At 37.2% G+C, this 18,662-nt stretch overlaps 1 protein-coding gene across 5 annotated transcripts in view; it reads left to right on the forward strand.

The window, feature by feature from the left end:
- ST8SIA1 (ST8 alpha-N-acetyl-neuraminide alpha-2,8-sialyltransferase 1) overlaps positions 1-18,662 on the forward strand; it is a 151,506-nt gene that overhangs the window by 21,377 nt on the left and 111,467 nt on the right. For 2 of the 5 annotated variants that reach the window (XM_084956593.1, XM_084956595.1), the window contains exon 2: positions 8,898-8,970. The exons of the other annotated variants lie outside the window; for them this stretch is intronic. The gene's annotated coding sequence lies outside the window, so the exon portion shown is untranslated. The remainder of the gene's footprint in view (positions 1-8,897; positions 8,971-18,662) is intronic. 5 annotated transcript variants of the gene reach the window in all.

An 18,662-nucleotide genomic window follows, 5' to 3' on the forward strand; every position in this document is an offset into this window, starting at 1 on the left:
GAAGCAAACATAAAAGTCTTCTCAGTATTGTTCCCTTGAGGTTGACAGTGTGAATGTTTTGAAGGGTATCCTTTCAGATGTTTTTCTACTCAGCGTATAATTTAGCATCCAAATTGGGATGCATGAGGTAAAATACTGTCATTATTCCAGGACAACAGCAATAAAGTAGGACTATTTCAAATAAAATTGAATGTATAATCCCCCTACTTTATATAAATGTTAATATCTATATCCATATAAACATCTAGATATACTCCATATGTATAGATATACATACAGGTATAGGTATGGGTATAGATATAGATATATCTAAACATCTAGATATAATCCATAGGTATAGATATAGATATAGATATAGATATAAATATAGATATAGGGATGGCTTCTAAGATGGCTCCCAGGAAGCCCCACCTCCTTGTATTTATGTATCATCCTTCCCTCTGAGTGTAGGCTGAGTTTAGTGACTCATTTCTAGAATAGAATAGATTACTGCAGAAGTGATGGTATGTCACTTCAGAGATTAAGTTATAAAGACCACTCTGGGCTTCTCTCTCTCTCTCTCTCTCCATTGGGTCAGTGGCTTCTAGGAGAAGCCAGCTGCTCTGTTGTGAGGACACTCAGGCAGTTTATGGAGCTGAGGTAAGAAACTGAGGTTTCTGGGCAATAGCCAGTGAGGAACCAAGGCTCCCAACAACCACAGAAGTGCTTCCTCCAGGTTTAGGTGACTGCAGCCTGCAGCTGACTGCTTGACTACAAGTTAGTTCATGAGTGACACTGAGCCAGACCTATTCAGCCCAGATGCTCCTGACCCTCAGAAACCATAAGAGAATATACACCTTTGTTTCTGAATCTGCTGCGTTTGGGGGTAATTTGTTTTGTAGTAGTAAATAACTAACATACTTATTAAGTAATAATAATCAAATCTCATAAAAATATTTTTAACAATAGCCATGTTTTCTCACCCACAACATTTCTGTCACTATATACCTCATTTAGCATGTAGAGACCCCAGCGGTGCTATCTCATTAAACAAAAAAGATGGAGAGAGAAAATTGCATTTTAGAATTGATCATGCTGGGTATCCCCCCCCCCTTTTTTTTAAAAAACCAAAAATGGCTTAATGAGCATCCTAGAAATAGGTGTTTCTGCTTCTGCAATTATCTCCACAGGATAGCTTCTTTAACGGAAAATTCAGGGTCATGAAGCAACACATTTAATTTTAGATAGATTGATATATTTACAAATTATCTTCCAAGTAAAGTCATCTGTTTTGTGATTAAGAGAAGTCTGTTGGTTTTATTCATTTTAAAAAGTTTTGCAAATATACAGGTGAAAAATTATGATTTTAATGACTAGTGAGATTGTGCTTCATTTTACTTTTTTTTATTATTATTCCTGAGGATTTCTTCTCCTGTGAAAGTTACTTCATGTGTTTTGCCTGTTTTCTTCTTGAGGGGTCACTTTGTCTTTTTTGATGCCTAGTGTCCTTTATTAAGGGACATATCTTGTGGCAAATATTGTCATATGTGTGGCAAATATTTTTCCCAATATGACTTTGCTTAATGTTTAAAATTTTTTTTTTCTCTAAAGTCTTAAAGATCAGGCAATCAGCTTTGTCAGTTTTTTCTTTTGTGGTTTTTGAACCTTTGTGTCATGATTCCTGTAGCCCAAGGTATTTTCATTGTTTTTGTTCTGTTTTTTCCTTTCTTTCTTTCTTTTTTTTTGGGGGGGGGCACCCTGCGGCATGTGGCGTTCCCAGGCTAGGGATCAGATTCAAGCTGCAGTTGCGACCTAAGCTATAGCTGTGGCAATGCTGGATCCTTAACACACTATGCTGGACCAGGGATTGAATCTGTGTCCCAGCACTCCCACGATGCCACCAATCTGTTGCACCACAACGGACACTCCTTCATTGGGTATTTTACAATTAACTTCTTTTCTTTAAATTTTAGATCTGTGATTTATTTTAGTATAAAGAGGTAAAGATTCAGTATTTTCCCCATATGTTCTAGCATCATTACTTAAAAACAGAACAAAAAACTTGCCTCCCTGCACTGATTTGAAATGTGACGTTTATCCATGCTAGATAATCCTGTATGTATGAGTCTGTTTTGAAAGTCCCACTCTCCTTGCATAACTTTGTCTCATTAGTTTTGTTCTGCAATCATCCTGTCTCAATTACAGTAGCTTTATAGTAAATTTTAATATCTCAAAAGGGTAGATAGTTCTAAATTCTCACTGTTTGTCAGAATTTTGTGGTTCTTTCATATTTTTCTTTGAGGTACAATTGAGGTTGCTTCTCAAGTTTAAGTGATTCCTGTTGATATTTTCATTTGAATTTCAGTAACTGGTATTTTGTAACAAAACTGAAACTTTCTATCCAAGAATAAGATATATTTACTTACATATTCAATCCTTATTTCCAAACCAGAGATACTAGTTTTTTTCTCTTAGATTGTATACATTTCTTATTGCGATTACTCCTAGTTCTTCAGTTTTTGATGCTTTTTAAATACCCAGTAGTCTCTTGTTTTCATAATTATTTAGGTGGTTATTATTTATATATAGGAAAGTTATTAATTTTTATTTATAATAATCCACCTTATTTAACTTTCTTAGTGTGTTTTTTCTCCAGTTTATCCTCTTGGGGTTCCATATATGAACTTGTATATTCATATATTTTATAAATAATGATACTTTGTTCTCTTTTATAGTCTCTACTTCTTGTGATTGGTATTCTTCAATGGGCCTGTTTTTAGTGTCCCTTCAATGAGTTCAATGATGGATTTATTTCCCCTTCCCCTCGTCTCTCTTCAGTTGAGTCTTACCCCTCATCAGTTTTGAACTCTGTGGCCTTGGGCAAGTTACAGAGCTGTGAAGAAAGTAGGATTCAGAGAGGTAGTGAATGGCTGAGCCAGGATGCGAACTCAGGAAACGCTGACGCTAGGTCTTTCTCTCACTAAGCATCAGCTCCATATTTGGCTTCAAAAATTATTTTGGAAGCTTGCTTTCTTCCAGATTCTTTCTTTTCCTCCCTTCATTCCTTTTTTCCTTCTTTCCTTCTTCCCCCCTCACTTCCTTCCTTCCTTCTTTCCTTCCTCCCTCCCTCCCCAGTCTCTCCCTTCTCCTCCTCTCCCCTCCCCTCCCCTCCATCGCCCTCCTTCTTCCTTCTTTTTTCTTCTCTTTCTTCTTCTCCTTCCCTCCCCCTCTTCTTCTCCTTCTCCTTTTCCTCTCCTCCCCCTCCTCCTCCTTTTTCTCTTTCTCCTTCTTCTTCCTCTTCTCCTCCTCCTCCCTCCTCCTCTCATTCTCTCTCCCTCCCTCCATCCCTCTCCCACTCACTCCCTTCCATTCTCCTTCCCTACACCCTACTTACTGCTCATAGATCCTTTAAACGTACTCACCAGACCCCATCCCAGACTGTATCCTGTTTGAATACTTGTGGTGGAGATCTGCAGTCGATATAATAAACATCCAGATAAACCATTATGCTGACTGGAAGCAAGCTAAAGTGGACCTCCCACTTGAACAAGCAACTCATTTCATCCTAGAGCATTGCTTCCCTGTGAAGGTCGATTTTGGGGGGTTGGGGGTTTCCTGAGTTGGTTCGTTTGCCCTAACCACTTTCATCTCTTCCAGATTATTCAAAGTATCTATTTTTCCACTCCTTCATGGCTTCTTGCTGCATATCCTCCTCTTAGCCTTTTCTGTCATAAAGCCCTCAGTTTGAGAGGGAAACACAGCTCACTATGAGAAGCTTAAATAAATCTGGTTTCTGGAAATGTCATTATTTTAAGGAGGGAATGCAGGAGGGAGGGCAGGAAAATAGTTGAGATTTTTTAAGGGAAATGGAAAGCAAGAGGCAAAATAGAAGCTCTGTTCACAAGAGAGCAGATTGGTGATTGGTTTTAAAAGTTGGTGTGTGTTAATTTTGCTCCATTTTCTCTGCATGTATCAGACTTCAGAGAAAGACTGGGTGTTCTAAACTAAGTTTCTTGTTAATGAAGCACAGATCTGTCATGGGTGGTTGGGATGGGAATGGAATGAGGAGTAGGAAAAATGAGAAAAAGAGAAATGTCTTGCTTGCAAGCAATTGAATTTCAACTCTGGTTGGTACATCTTCTTTTATTCAACAAATCATTGTTGAGCTCTCACTATGATAATAGCTTTGAGGGAGGATACAGGGAAAGGATAAAACAAAGCCCCAGACATCCAGGTGCTGGTTGGCAGTGGATCAGTCACCTAAGTAATGGTACTTGGGGTAGAGAAGAGTCTTGGATGTACTCCTGAAGGATGGGTGGGATTTGAATTGACAGAGAAATGGTAATGGCACATTCTGAAGCTGAGAAGGGGTTTTTGGTTGTGAGCTAGTGCTGAATGGTTGGTTTCAGCAGGATTATATGAGTGTAAGATGGAAAAAATTTCTTGAGCAGTTAGGATGAGGTTCAACTGGAGTTCGAGGGCTTCTGTAACTTGGTAACTGTGATTAGAAGCACACATGTTAGTGGCATGGGGCAGATTGTCAGAGGTGGGTATATGAGTTAATGTCATGCCAAAAGCCTGATGTTGAGTGTGGACAATGGGACTGGTACAGAATGGGCAGATTTAAGAGACTCAGCAGAAAACCCTCCAGATTAAAAAATGATTTAGTAGAGTTAATAGAAGAGAAGGGAGAAACAATAAATCAGGTTTGAGCCTCAAGTGCTCCTGTTTATGAAGATTTAACATGCTCTACCTATTCTTGTCCTGAGTCAGGGGGTCTCTGCAGGAATCGAGTTTTCTTCTGCCAGTTGAGCCAGTTTTCATTTCATTTTTCTTCCTTCTTTCTTCCTCCATCCCTCCCTTCCTTCTTCCTCTCTTTCTTTCTTGCTTGCTTTTTATGGCCACACCTGTGGCATATAGAAGTTCCCAGGCTAGGAGTCAAATTGGAGCGCCTGCTGTCAGCCTTCACCACAGCCACAGCAACGCCAGATCCAAGCCACATCTGAGACCTACACCACAGCTCATGGCAACACTGGATCCTTTAACCCACTGAGTGAGGCCAAGGATCGAACCTGCATCCTCATGGAGACTAGTTGGATTCTTAACTCACTGAACCACAACGGAAACTACCTTCTTTTCTTTAAAAAAAAAATTCTTTTTTAGGCCACGGTATGTGGTGGCTTGATGTGGGATCTCAGTTCCCAGACCAGGAATTGAACCTGGGCTACAGTGGTGAAAGAGCTGAGTCCTAACACCTAGACCACCAGGTAACTCTCTTATTTTTCTCCTTTAAGTCTTTGCCCTATTGTTGAATGGGATTCTTGATGCCTTCCCATAGCTCTTTCATCAGTTACGTGTTGATTTATCTTCAAGGGCTGTTCTAGCAGATGTTGCAAGGAGTGAACAGTCAAAGCCCTCACCATGATGACATAAATAGAGGGGGAGTTAGAAACCTCTGTGGAGGGGCACACTGGCTGTGGGGAGATAACTGTGTTTGAGAGCTCTCTGATGACTAAGGGTCTACAAGGAATACTGGTGCTGGTGAGCATGGAGTCGGGGAGGGGAGAGTGTGAGGCTGGACCAGTTCCACCTTGGTCACTTTGTCAGTTCCTCTGTCCTGGCCTATGTGCAGTGGATGTTTGGGCCGCAGGTGGGATTGAGCTAGTAAGGGTATGGATGGATGGCAGAGGCAGACTCCCTGACATACTTATTCCCTTGCTTTATCCCTCCTCAGGTAAACCAACTCCATGCTTTAAGGATTGCAAAGCGCTTATTTCATGGACCCCTTACCTTGAAATACCCAGACATAGGCATGCACGTGTGTGCGCACACACACACACACACACACACTCACAGAGCAAATACGAGTAAAATATTTTTTTCACTAGACAAACATTGAAAACAATGACAGTATCTAAACTGCACATGAGCAAATACCAAAGGCATAAATAGAGCATGTCTGCTGGTGCCATATGGCCTAGGACCTTCCTGCTGGCAACACACGTCCTTCACTCATGGACATTCTTAGCATATTTCAGATATAAAAGCACCTGTGTAAGAAGTTTAAAGTACTTACCACAAAATTTGGGAAATTAAGCTTATGCATATATTCATCAATTTGGGTACAGTTAAGTGTACATTCCAATGATTCTATTTTGTTGTTGATCATCACTGGGGATCTGGCTTTGTTGTCCAGATTCACTGAAATAGGATGACATTTGTGGACAAGTGGTCACCCAAGCCCTTTGGCACAGGCTGGAATTCTCTTGCTTCTCATTTTCTGCTTCTTTGGATATTATCCCATTTTCTGTTTCTGGTGGTTTCTGTGTGGGAATAACTCCTCCATCATTTGTTCCGTGTTTTTCCTATTTGTTGGCAAAACACAAGTGTGTTTATTTGGTGGCTTTAATTAAAGCATGGAGTCTTCTTGTCCTTCTATATAACCTCGTTTTACTTTATGTAGAAAAATGAGTTAAAATAGAAGTACTAATAATGGCTAACTTTGAGCAGTGTGACAAGTTCTATGTAAAATAATTTCTATGCTTGGTCTTGTTTTCTCTACTGACCTAAGAGATGGATACTGTTTTACTTCTATTTCTGGTTGAGAAAAACTGAGGCTTAAGGAGTTTATAGAACATATTCAAGTTCTCACAGGTATTAAGAGATAGGACCAGAATTCAAATTCAGGTTACCTTGTGTCCAAAAGCTCACTAAGCATGAGTTATGACTAAATCAGCACATGTATGGATGGTTCATATCTGAACTGTAAACAACACAGATATTTGAGACAGATATGTCTCAAAGTTATTAAAAATTATAGTATAAATTACTGTTATTCTAAAGACTCATCCCTACTTGCCCAAGAGTTAGTCTCAGGATGCACAAAAACCTAAAGTTGTTTGCTAAATTAACCAAAAGTTCTGCTTAAAATTTTAGAGGCCCCACCCATTGAAAACAATATGGGATGCTTGGTTTAGCCAAGTTTTTTGAATTGGCCCATGATGATTCCTTCAGCACTTTTTAGGAATTCAAGCATTAAGTTATTTAAACAATTTTATTTTTTTCCCATTTCTGTGATGCCCTTACTTGGTTGGCACACCCTATACAAACTTAGTCTGCCTTTAGGTTAATCCAGCAGTGAGGGAAGTAATTTGTATTTACAAACAAGAGCCCTGGCAGTTGAAAATCACCGCCACTTCCCCATAACGCTGATAATGCACTGATACAACATGTCTTTTCTAATATTTGTGGAAATTTCAAAACCATGCATCAGGCACAAAGGAAGCATTGTTACATGGCCAAGTGTGGCACAGCAGCCAGGCTTCTTTGTAGACTGTTGAAGGAAAAGTCTTGGTAGAGTCTACAAATCTAGCATTCTAACATGAATACTAAATTTTTAGTAACTCTTAAAAATTCACGTGGTAGATTGTTAGGAGGGGATCCTTTGTCACACATATAAATCAGAGTCTGTGCAGAGATGTGTCATTCATTGAGCAGAACTCAAGAAGTGTCGTCCTGTTTTTGTCACTTAATGTTCTATCAGTAGGACCTGTTGGTCCAGTATCTTGGCCAAAAGTGATGGGAAGGATTTTAAAGCTGGCTAGTGCAAATATTTATTTAAAGAAGGAGGCTCTTATTAATAGTAACCCTGTACATTGAAGTGTACACTAGAATTTGTGGAGTATTTCATCAACTTGTCTTGCTTTTGTTTTAAGCACCCCTATGTGTGGTAGTTGTGGTATGGTTACCAGCATCAGAATTTTCCAAATAAGTAACAGAAAAAGAGTAAGTGACTTGTCCAGCATCACATTTGCTAATTCCTCTCTGTTTTGAATATCCTTCCCATCCTTTTTGCCTATGGGATAAAGTCTAAACTTATTAACCAGCCGTATAAAGCCCCTCATGATCTGATCCTTGCCTACTTTTTGAATTCAGTCTCCTGTGTAAACTAATGCATGCTTATCCGCCACGTGCATTTTGCCTTCTCATCATGCCAAGTGCTTGTAGCTCTGTTCATTGTGTTCAAAGTTTCCTAAATTTAGGATTTAATGGGCTAGAAAATTAGCAAATAAATTAATAAATGGACATTAATAAATGGGTAATTTTGTATTGTGGCAAATAAGGAAATAATAAAATACCACCATTTCATTAAAGACTTTACATGTTAACATCAACATCTAGAAAGGACATAATCTCAGGGAAAAAGAAGGGTTGCTAATTAAAATAAAATATGAAAGCCTTACTCATTGCGTGCATTTTCCTCATTTTGTCAGAGATGGTTGAAAAAATTGTTCTGGACTGGCCCTGGCCTGTGGGATTGGGAACTGGGTACTTTTGTACATGCTGTTTTCTTGGTCAGGAATTCTCTATTTTTCTCATGCTTCTAGCCTTTGGCCTGTCTGACTAAATCCTCTTAGTCTTTCAATTCTCAGTTTACATGTTGATCTTAGAAAATCTTTTCCCATCTCACTCCACCTGTTCCCTTCCATGCTATCCAGCCCTCCAGTTATCTCCCCTTGGTGGGGTTCTATGCATTCACCCCCATGCACTGATCAACTGTGCCCACGTGGTTTATTTGTTGCTCCCTCTTGCCAGAAGACCATGAGATTTTAGAAGAGAGAGACCCATCTTGTTCACCCTCATTCCTAAGGTTTAGCAGATAGTCTTTTGCATCCATTCGGTGCATAACAAGCATTCAATAGATGAATGAATGAATGGATGAGTGAATAAATATCTGGGCACCCTTCACTCCCTTGGCTTGTGGCTTGTACATCTTCTGTGACCTGCTATTTCAAGCACAGAGGATTTATTCAAACAAACACAGCACTCATTGAATTGAATTAATTTATGGATTTTGACCTCATTGGTTCTTCTATTTTTCTTTGTCAAGGAAAACTAATTATGTTCTCCATTATCAGAGTGTCTGTGAACAGTCTGCAGCTGCTGTCTGAAATACTTCCATGGGCCATAAGACTTCTCTCAGCTTTTCTGGTCAGTTTGTCTTTTATTTATTTTTTTTTGGGGGGGGGGGAGTCTGTTCACTTTTGGTTTACCATATTGATGATCATACTTTATTTTTATGGCAAAAGGAATGTTAATAGATCTACAGAGAATATTCAGCATATTTTGTAGTCCGATCTTTCTAAATCCACAGGGGCTTATGACACTTTTCCATTTTGTCATTGTTCCTTTAAAAATATATACTTTTTTGGCCTTTAAAATATTTTGTCAAAACAATATATCCAGAAAATATAGACACAACTTGTTGTAGGATTCAGTTGTGATGTGCGCCCTCTTATTTGGGGACATGTGGTCTCTAGGCAGTAGGAGGTCCTGGGTCAATGACTGTGACTTTCCCTGACTCTTGCTCAGTCACAGGGGGACCAGATTCTTGGCCCTTCTCACAGAGATGCTTTCTATAGATAGTGAATTGCTGCTGAGAGTCCTTCTCTAAAGTTGTGCAGAGAAGCGCAGGTTTCAGTCCAGGCTTATGTCTATGCTTTGGAAGAAACATAAGCCCCTTTTCTTGAAACTCTCTTCCTTGGCTTCCCATCACCTTCTCTTTCGTTATGAAAGTATCCCGTCTTTCTTTATAAAGTTAGAATAATAATAACCACCACTATTTATGAGCACTTCCTGCATACTAAGTACTTTATTTACAGTCCTTTCATTTGTTTTCAAATAAGTTTGTCTCCATTTTATCAATAGGGAAGCTGAAAATCAGAGTGTTAAGTGGTTTGGCCAAAGCCACATAGCAGTAAGTGGTAGAAAGCTATGTGACTCTAGAGCCTCTGCTCTTTCCATTACACTGTGCTGTCTTCTTCATCAGGTGACCTGGATCATAGCTATGTGGTTTTTGTGCAGGGGTCACCAAGAGAGACAGTGGAGGGTCCTTCCTGCTCAGTTGGGAAGGTGTAGCCTCCAAGATGGGATGGATCAGGGCTCTGCATCAGAGGGCACCCTTCACACTTCCATCCCAGGGGCTAAAGTTAGCAGAGGTGGCAGACACAAGAGTTTTCACTGTGCTTAGCTCTTGCAAAGAGAAATAAAGTACCTGAGCCATGGGATTGTGTCAAGAACTAAATAGGGTAGTATATAAATGAAAGGACCTTCAAGTAGTGTCTTATGCATAGTATGAACTGAATGGTTTTCCTAACTCCTTTTTTTCTCTTTGTGTCTTCCTTTCTCTGTTAACCCAACCCTGCCCCTCAATTTTAGACATCTCCTAATGGTGCATTCTAGGTCTCTTCTTTTTTGTATCTCTCTATAAGATAATATTAGTTTTCTTAAATTGAATATATGGAATGTGGCTGTGACTCAATCTTTCATTATTATTAGAATAAAAAGTACAGGGGGCGAAAGTTTGAGCTTTGGGACAGAACCACATTTAGGTGATGGAAGGAAGAAGAGAGAAAAAGCAAATAGAGAGGAGGTGGTTAGGTGGGTTGATACACTGCTATGGATATCCAGGGCAAAGAAGATTGTAAGAAGGAAGGAGTTGGTCAACAGTGCCAAATGCCAGACTGGACAGGATGACTAAGAAGTGAGGCAAGGCCATTTAATTCGATTTGGTCATCTGGATGTATTTGAAGACCTTGGAGACTGAGTGTATTTTCAGTAAAGGTGATAGACTGGAGGCAAGTGAAAAGGTGAATGAAAAAATAGAAGCAGTAAGTGCCTTGAGACGTTTGTTTTGAAAAAGTTCTCAGAGAGAATTTAGCATATCTTAAAGAGGTGGCATTTTTTGAGGGAATTTTTCTTTAGCTTAGGACAAATGTATGTATTTTTATGAGCAAAAGTTAAGGCTTTAGGTAAGAAGGAGACTCTCAGGATGCTGGAGAAAAAGGGATAATTGATTAGTAAATTTAAGTCAGGTTTAAAGCCTGAGAATATGGGATCAGGATCACAGGGAGAAAAAATATTAATCATTTGTATTGGTTGTATTTTTTTAACTTTTAATTTCTTACTTGTACTTTTAAATATTTTCCAGGTTTTCTGTAACAAGCATCTTTACTTTAAATTTTTAATGGCTTTAAAAATTAAACAAATTTAAAATGAGAAAGTAACAAATTAACAAATAGAAATACATAATATGAATGAATGAATAAAAAATAAATATGACAAATGAATGACAAATTGATAAAATAATAAAAATGATAATGTTCACAGCACCAAAAAGGTGTAGAAATATATAAGATGAATATTAAAATTCCCTACATATGCCATTTTCATTTCTTTAAAGCAACCATCATCAAAATGGTTTTTCCTGGTAGCCTTTTAGTTTTACACATCTATGTTTTCAAATCAGAAAACATTATCAAAAATCACCAGTAAAGAATTTAAACTGAAGACTTATAATACCACCGGGGTTCTGGTTTCCTGGCCCATTTTGAAAGACTAATACATGATAGGAGAAGTATATAAATAGGAATAAATTTATAAGAATGAAGAAAATGGAAGAGGAGACAACAGCAGACAAAAGACATCAACAAAATTTTAGGAGATGAAAAGCAGATGGCCCTGTTATGTCTGACAACATGTAAAGTATAGAAATTGAAAACTTGTGTTTGCAACAGGGTAAGCCAGCAAGAAGGAAGCCAGTTTATGTTTCAGAATTCCCAAAAGACTCAGCAATTAGAAGTGAGTGCGGATGACACTAAAAACAGGAAGACTGATTGGACGTGTTCCAGATCTCCCCTTACCCATAGACAGAGAGTTGTCCTTGTCCATCTGTTAGAAGACTAGAGATACTATGGACTTGGGACATCAGCTGAAAACAGGGGAATTAGAGAGGTTGTGTTCTGAAAGGTGAGACCTCAGCCCCCTCTTTTCATTTAGCTCCAGAATGTTATCAACTGGGCTTATACCTTATCAAGAACTTGGATGTTTCTTCAATGGGAAAACTGGCTAGTTCAAAAGAAGAGGATGTGGATACTGACATTTGGGCATCCTCCCATGAAATGGCTGGGTCCCTATTGGATTACACTCTGATGAGACCCAACAGTTGGTAATCACTACCTAAGCATAGAGCTGTCATTCATCTATTTAGTACCTCATTCTTAAATATAAACAGACAACCATAGATTTGTAAATATTTTTAGAAAGCCTCTAACATGAAAGACAGACCAAACTAAACCAATAGGAAAAACACACATGAAACAGATGATAAGGAAGCAGAAGAATTTATAGTAAATGATATAGCTATGATTCTCACAAAGAAAATATATTGTATTCACAAAGATTAGGAAGCTATGAACATAAAACTTTTTGAAGATAAGACAGAACTTTTAATATTAAAAATGTAGTAGTGGAAATTAAAAATTCAACAGGAGAATATGTAAAGTAATGTTTAAGGAATCATTTCCCCCAAAATAGAAAAGAAAAATAAAACAGTGAAAAAAATGGATCAAAAGGTAAGACGTTTGGATAATAGGAACTTAGGGAAGAAAAATACATAAGAAAAGGAGGATAAAAGTTATTAAAGGAATAACAGAAGGTTGTTTCCTGAACTGAAGAACCTGTTTCCTGGTTGCAAGGGACCACCAAGTGTCCAACACAATGAATGCAAGAGACCTGTTCAAGCCATATCAGTGTGAAATTTCAGAACCCCTAATTTAAGATCTTAAAAATCTTTAAAGATGAAAAGTGACTAAAATAAAAGGAATAGAAATAGAATGATGCTAGACTTTTCAACAAAGTGCTGGAAGCTGGAAAACAATGTATACTTTCAAACTTCTTTCTTTCTTCTTCTTTTTTTTTTTTTTTTTTTTTTTTTTTTTTTTTTTGCTTTTCAGGGCCACACACCTGTGGTATATGGAGGTTCCCAGCTAGGGGTTAAATTGGAGCTGTAGCTGCCAGCCTAAGCCACAGCCATTGCAATGTGGAATCTGAGCTGTGTCTTTGACCTACATCACAGCCATGGTAATGACGGATCCCTGACACACTGATTGAGGCCAGGGATTGAACCTGCATCCTCATGGATACTAGTCAGATTGATTTCCCCTGAGCCATGACAGGGACTCCTGCAACTTATTTCTAAATTAGAATTTTATACCCAACCAAACAAGTAAGAAGTGTTTTCAACATTCAAAGACTCAAATAAATGTACCTTTTTTGCACTCTTTCTTAGAAAGAGTATATGAGACACCCAAATGAGAAAGTACTAAGCCAGAGAAAATATGGATAAAGGAAACTTGAGTAACACAGTACAGAAAAGAGGTGAAAGCAGTTCACAGAATGACAGGTGTTTCTGAAGGCTAGAGAGAAAGTAGTCCAGATTAAAGCCAGAGGACAAAAGGTTCCAGAAGAGATGTTTCCAGGAAAAAAATCAAACTGATTGATTTTTTTTTTTTTTTTGTCTTTTCTAGGGCTGAACCTGCGGCATATGGAGTTTCCCAAGCTAGGGGTCCAGTCGGAGCTGTAGCTTCCAGCCCATGCCAAAGCCACAGCAATGCAGGACCCAAGCAGTGTTTGCCACCTACACCACAGCTCAGGGCAACACCAGATCCTTAACTGACTGAGCAAGGCCAGGGATCGAACCTGCAACCTCATGGTTTCTAGTCGGATTCGTTAACCACTGAACCACAACAGGAACTCCCAAACTGATTGATTTCTTGATGTGTTTGACCATACTGAGAAAAATTTACATTTCTTTGAAAAATTAAAAGGGGAACTATTGAAAGTTACATGATAAGTGAAGCAAATGAAAAAAGTTTGGCAATAATTAACTCTAGGAAGAGCAAATTTTAGAAAGCTTACAAGAAAGGAAATACAGTGATAGTACTGTAGTACTTATAAAATCATAATATAATAATAATATTGGTTTAACTAAAAACTTTTCTGTAATTCTCTAGGGAATGTGGAATGAAGAAAAAAAGTCCGTGAATGTCTGTTTAGGGTATGATTGGAGAATGATGTCTTCAGCCTCCATAGTAGCAAGTCAATTGATAGTACAAATTGGAAAATAAAAATAACACTATTTGGGTGATAATTAGAAATTGGAAAACGACTGCCTTTTGGTCAAGATATGGGTGTGGGGAATATGAAACCTGCCTTATAATATTTTAAACCTCTGTATGTGTTTTGTTTTGCTAAAAATTAAAATAAAAAAAACAAAGATGGTAAAACATTTTGAAGCCAGGGGAACCTCATTAGCATATACACTTTAATTTAGCAAATACTTCTAAAAATTTATTCCAGGAAAACAATTATGGATAAGTTCACAAATCTAAGCATAAGAATGTTTACCACAGTGTTTTTTGTGGTATCCATAAACTGTAAACAGACTAAATTTTCATTTCAAGGGAGATCAAGTACTGAGTCCATTTTATTTACTGCTGTGTCTTCAATCTCTGACACATATTTGGTACTCAATAAAAATTTGTTGAATATTTTCTAAGGGAATCATTGAATTCATGCATAGGAAAAATGTGCACAGAAAAATCTATTAATAGTGGTTATCTCAGTGTGTAGAGATTGTCTGTGATATTTATTTTTACCTATTTTTCTAGTTTGTATTTTTGAAAGTTTCTGAAGTTAACATTTTAAAATTATAAATTTCTATAATTTTTTTTTGGCTGTGCCCAAGGCATGCAGAAGTTCCCCAGGACAGGACTCGAATGTGTGACAGCAGCAACCCAAGCCACCGCAGTGACTGCACCAGAACCTTAACCTGCTGAGCCACCAGGAAACTCCTAAATTTCTATAATTTAAAAACATAACACATTAATTTAAAAAAAAAATCAATGAAGAGAGCAGTCCATAGGATTGAGGCCGAAATAGTTTTTTTTTTTTTAATAACCACACTATATTTACTTCTGAACTTCCTGATAACTCAGACCATGGAACTATTTAATGGGTCAAAATAATTCTTATTGTTTGGTAAGTAGAAACATACATTTTATGTAATTAGAAAAAAATTTTCCTGACACTTTTTCAAGGAGGGAGTTATAATATAGATAAAAAAGACCATGGATATATAATGGGCATTGTTAACTACAATTTTATAGAAAATTGAGTGCTGTTCTTGGTGTAGCTATTTCTTATACTGACCCTCAATAAAAGTGTGGCTTTGTAATAGAACTTGGTGAAGGCCCTTCTACCGGATGGTTAGTTTATTTAGAGACGTCTCTACTTTTACCAGGTTACTGTTCCAAAAGTTGTTTTTAAGTCCAAAAGAACTAGAACAATTTTTGCTCGTGCATTCCCCAATACAAGTGGAGAGTGAGTCTGTCCTTTTGAAAGCACGTTATTGTGCCTTTTAAGCACAGTTAAGCACAATTTCCCCAAATGGTTAGGTTTTAACTGCATTGAAGGATTTTGAGCTAACTAAGCCTTTTCTTTGATTTCTTCAGATATTGTGAGGGATTCCTTAGCAGGTAACCCATAAACACAACTCTGTCCCCTTTAACAGGCAAATTCAGAGTGGCCTTGAACATAAGGAAGTATCCATCAGTAATACTTGCACCATCTCCCTTAATACTTAATAATTAATACTTAATACTTGTACCATCTCCCTTAAATTTTTTCGTAATGTCCTACCATTACCCTGAATCATCATCAAATTGATAGGCATTTGACATCTATGCTTTTTCATTAACAGTAAACTCAAACATTTTTGTGCTTCCCCCAGTTGAATGCAGTCTTGTTAATCTCTAAGCACTGAAAAACATCATAGTAGGCTTATCTGGTCTCTAGGTTTCAGCTTTTGTTTATTCTGTATTGACAAACTTAAAAAAAAAATCCTTCTCTTTTGAAAATTATTTCTTTATTCACTCCTTCTCTTTTGAAAATTATTTTCCTTCTCTTTTGAAAATTATTTCTTTATTCACTCCTTGTCAAATGACTCATTCCATCTGTACTTGTAATGTCCTTTATTTTCTTAATGCTTTCAGTTTTAAAAAAAATCATCTCTACTTTTGTTTCCATTTTTAAGCCTACGCTTTTACTTAACTGTTGCTGTCAACTCTCTTAATACCTCTGTACTTTTCTCTTTCGATGGGGGTCAATGATATTCACAAAACAATTCAAAATTAAGTGCAAACATAGAGACCATAGCAACAAGGTGAGGGATGATGGGTGGATGAGATGAAAATGCCTGCTTGATTGTTTTCACAATATGTTGGTGGTAAGATGAATTGACACATTTGACCTGGAGAAAAATGCTCATAGGGTGGGCATTTAAAAATAACTACTTTATGTAATGCAAATAGCTGACTTGCTCCTAATTTGACTTGATATAGAAAAAGACTATAAAGGCTCTAGCTCCTAGGAGAAAATCAGCTAATATATCCTTTTGTTTCACTCACTCATTCCTTTCACCACACATTTAATGAGAACTAGATGACAGTCAATTAGTTGTTGACAACCTGAAGCACTGATATTCTGTGTGAGTAGAGAGACCCATATGTTTAAGACAAACAGGTGGTACAGTTTATATACTGGTTAGAAAACTGAGAATCCCTAGTTTGTCTTGTTGCACAAAATTCCATCCTGTGGAAATGGGTCATAACACAAAGCCAAAATTTTGCTCAGAAAATAGTTTTGAAAATGTCCTAATACTGGAATGATTACTCCCAGAAATATTAGAAGTGTGTGCCATAAATCGTGAAAGACAATTATGGTCTGAAAAAAATTTCAGGACAAATACTTCCGTCCTGTATCTAGTACGTAATAAAGCTGAGGTGAATCCAACAAACTTGACTCCTGGGCTCCAGCCTCTAAAATTTACCACTCCCCAGGTCATCTTGTGTTTGTTGACTGAAACATCTGTATAATTTGGAAAACCTATAATGTGGTTTCTACCACACTTGTCTCCTTCTTTTTGTTTGTTTTGCCTTCCACTAACTTCTGCTCATCCTTCACAAAGATAATCTCAGAATGAAGTGTCATTAGAACAAGAAAAGAAAAAATGTTTTGGAAGAGAGATCTTTTTATTTTTTTCAGCATAATGATAATGTATACGTCATGGAATGCTTACTTCAGTAAGTTTAGAGAGCATCCACCACCTTATATAGCTACATCATTAAAGAAATAGAAAAAAATTTTTCCTTGTGATGAGAACCCTTAGAATTTTCTCTCTTCACAACTTTCGTATGTAATGTATACCAGTGTTGATTATATTCATCTTGTTGTACATTACATTCCTAGTATTTATCTTATAACTAGAATTTTGTACATTTTTTCAACTTTCATCCAATTCTTCCTTGCCTCTGGCAACTATAAATCTGATTTTATTCTATGAGTTTGTCTGTTTGTTTGTTTTTGAGGTATAATTGAACTACAACACTATGTTAGTTCCTGTTACATAACATAGTGATATGATATTTCTGTACATTTCAAAATGATCACCATGGTAAGTCTAGTTACCATCTGTTACTATACAAAGATATTACATAATTATTGGCTATATTCCCCACAGTGTGCATTTCATACCTGTGACTTACTTATTTTATAACTGAAAGTTTGTACCTCTTAATTTTCCTCACATATTTCTCTCTTCCCTAGATCTCCTTTCTTCCCTGGCAACTACTTATTTGTTCTCTGTAACTCTATTTCTTCTTAGTTGTATTTGCTCATTTGTTTTATTTTTTATATTGCACGTATAATTGAAATAATACAATATTTGTCTTTGTCCCTTAAGGTCCATCCATATTGTTGCAAAAGGCAATGTTTCATTCTTTTTTATGGCTGAGTAATATTCTATTATATATTACACACACCCCCCACATCTTCATCCACTTATCCATCAATGGGCATTGAGGTTGCTTCCATATTTTGGCTGTTGTAAATAATGTGAACAACAGGGGTGTATATAACTTTGCAATTTAGTTTTTATGTTTTCTTCAGATAAATGCCCAGGAATGGAATTGCTGAGTCATATGGCAGTTCAATTTTTAATTTTAGGGAATCTCCATGTGGTTTTCCATAGTGGCTGCACCAGTTTACATTCCTACCAGCAATGTTCCATTTTCTCCACATCCTCACCAACACTTTTGTTATTTGTTGATTTTTTGATTGTGGCCATTCTGACAGGTGCGAGGTGATATTTCATTGTGGTTTTTATTTGCATTTCATTGATGATTAGTGATGTTCAGCATCTTTTCATGTGCCTGTTGGCCATCTGTCTTTTCTGGGAAAATGTCGGTTTAGGTCCTCTGCCTAGTTTTGAATAGTTTTTTTTTTTTTTTTTTTTTTTATGTTGAGTTGTATGTGTTCTTTGTGTATTCTGGCTATAACCCCTTCTTAGTTATATTTTTGCAAATATCCTCTCCCATTAAGTTGGCTGCCTTTTTGTTTCATTGATAGTTTCCTTTGCTGTGCAAAGCTTTTTGTGTGTGTGATATAGTCCTGTTTGCTTATTTTTGCTTTCGTTTCCCTTTCCTGAGGAAACATATCCAAAAATATATTGCTTAAGACTGATGTCAAATAATTTACTACATATATTTTCTTCTAGTCTTTTTTTTTTTTTGGTTTGTTTGTTTTAGGTCTTACATTTAGGCCTTTAGTCCATTTTGAGTTTATTTTTGTATATGGGGTGAGGAAGTAGTCCAGTTTGATTCTTTTTTGTGCAGCTGTCCAGTTTCCCCAACACCATTTATTAAAGTGGCTGTCTTTCCCCCATTATATATTCTTTTTTGTTTTGGCTGTGCCTGTGGCATGTGTAAGTTCCCAGGCCAGGAATA

Source organism: Sus scrofa, chromosome 5, assembly GCF_054392235.1.
Source record: "Sus scrofa isolate SSC_HxYL_T2T_F1_AM1 chromosome 5, Sscrofa_HxYL_maternal_Yorkshire_Landrace_v2.0, whole genome shotgun sequence".
Lineage (NCBI taxonomy): Eukaryota > Metazoa > Chordata > Mammalia > Artiodactyla > Suidae > Sus > Sus scrofa.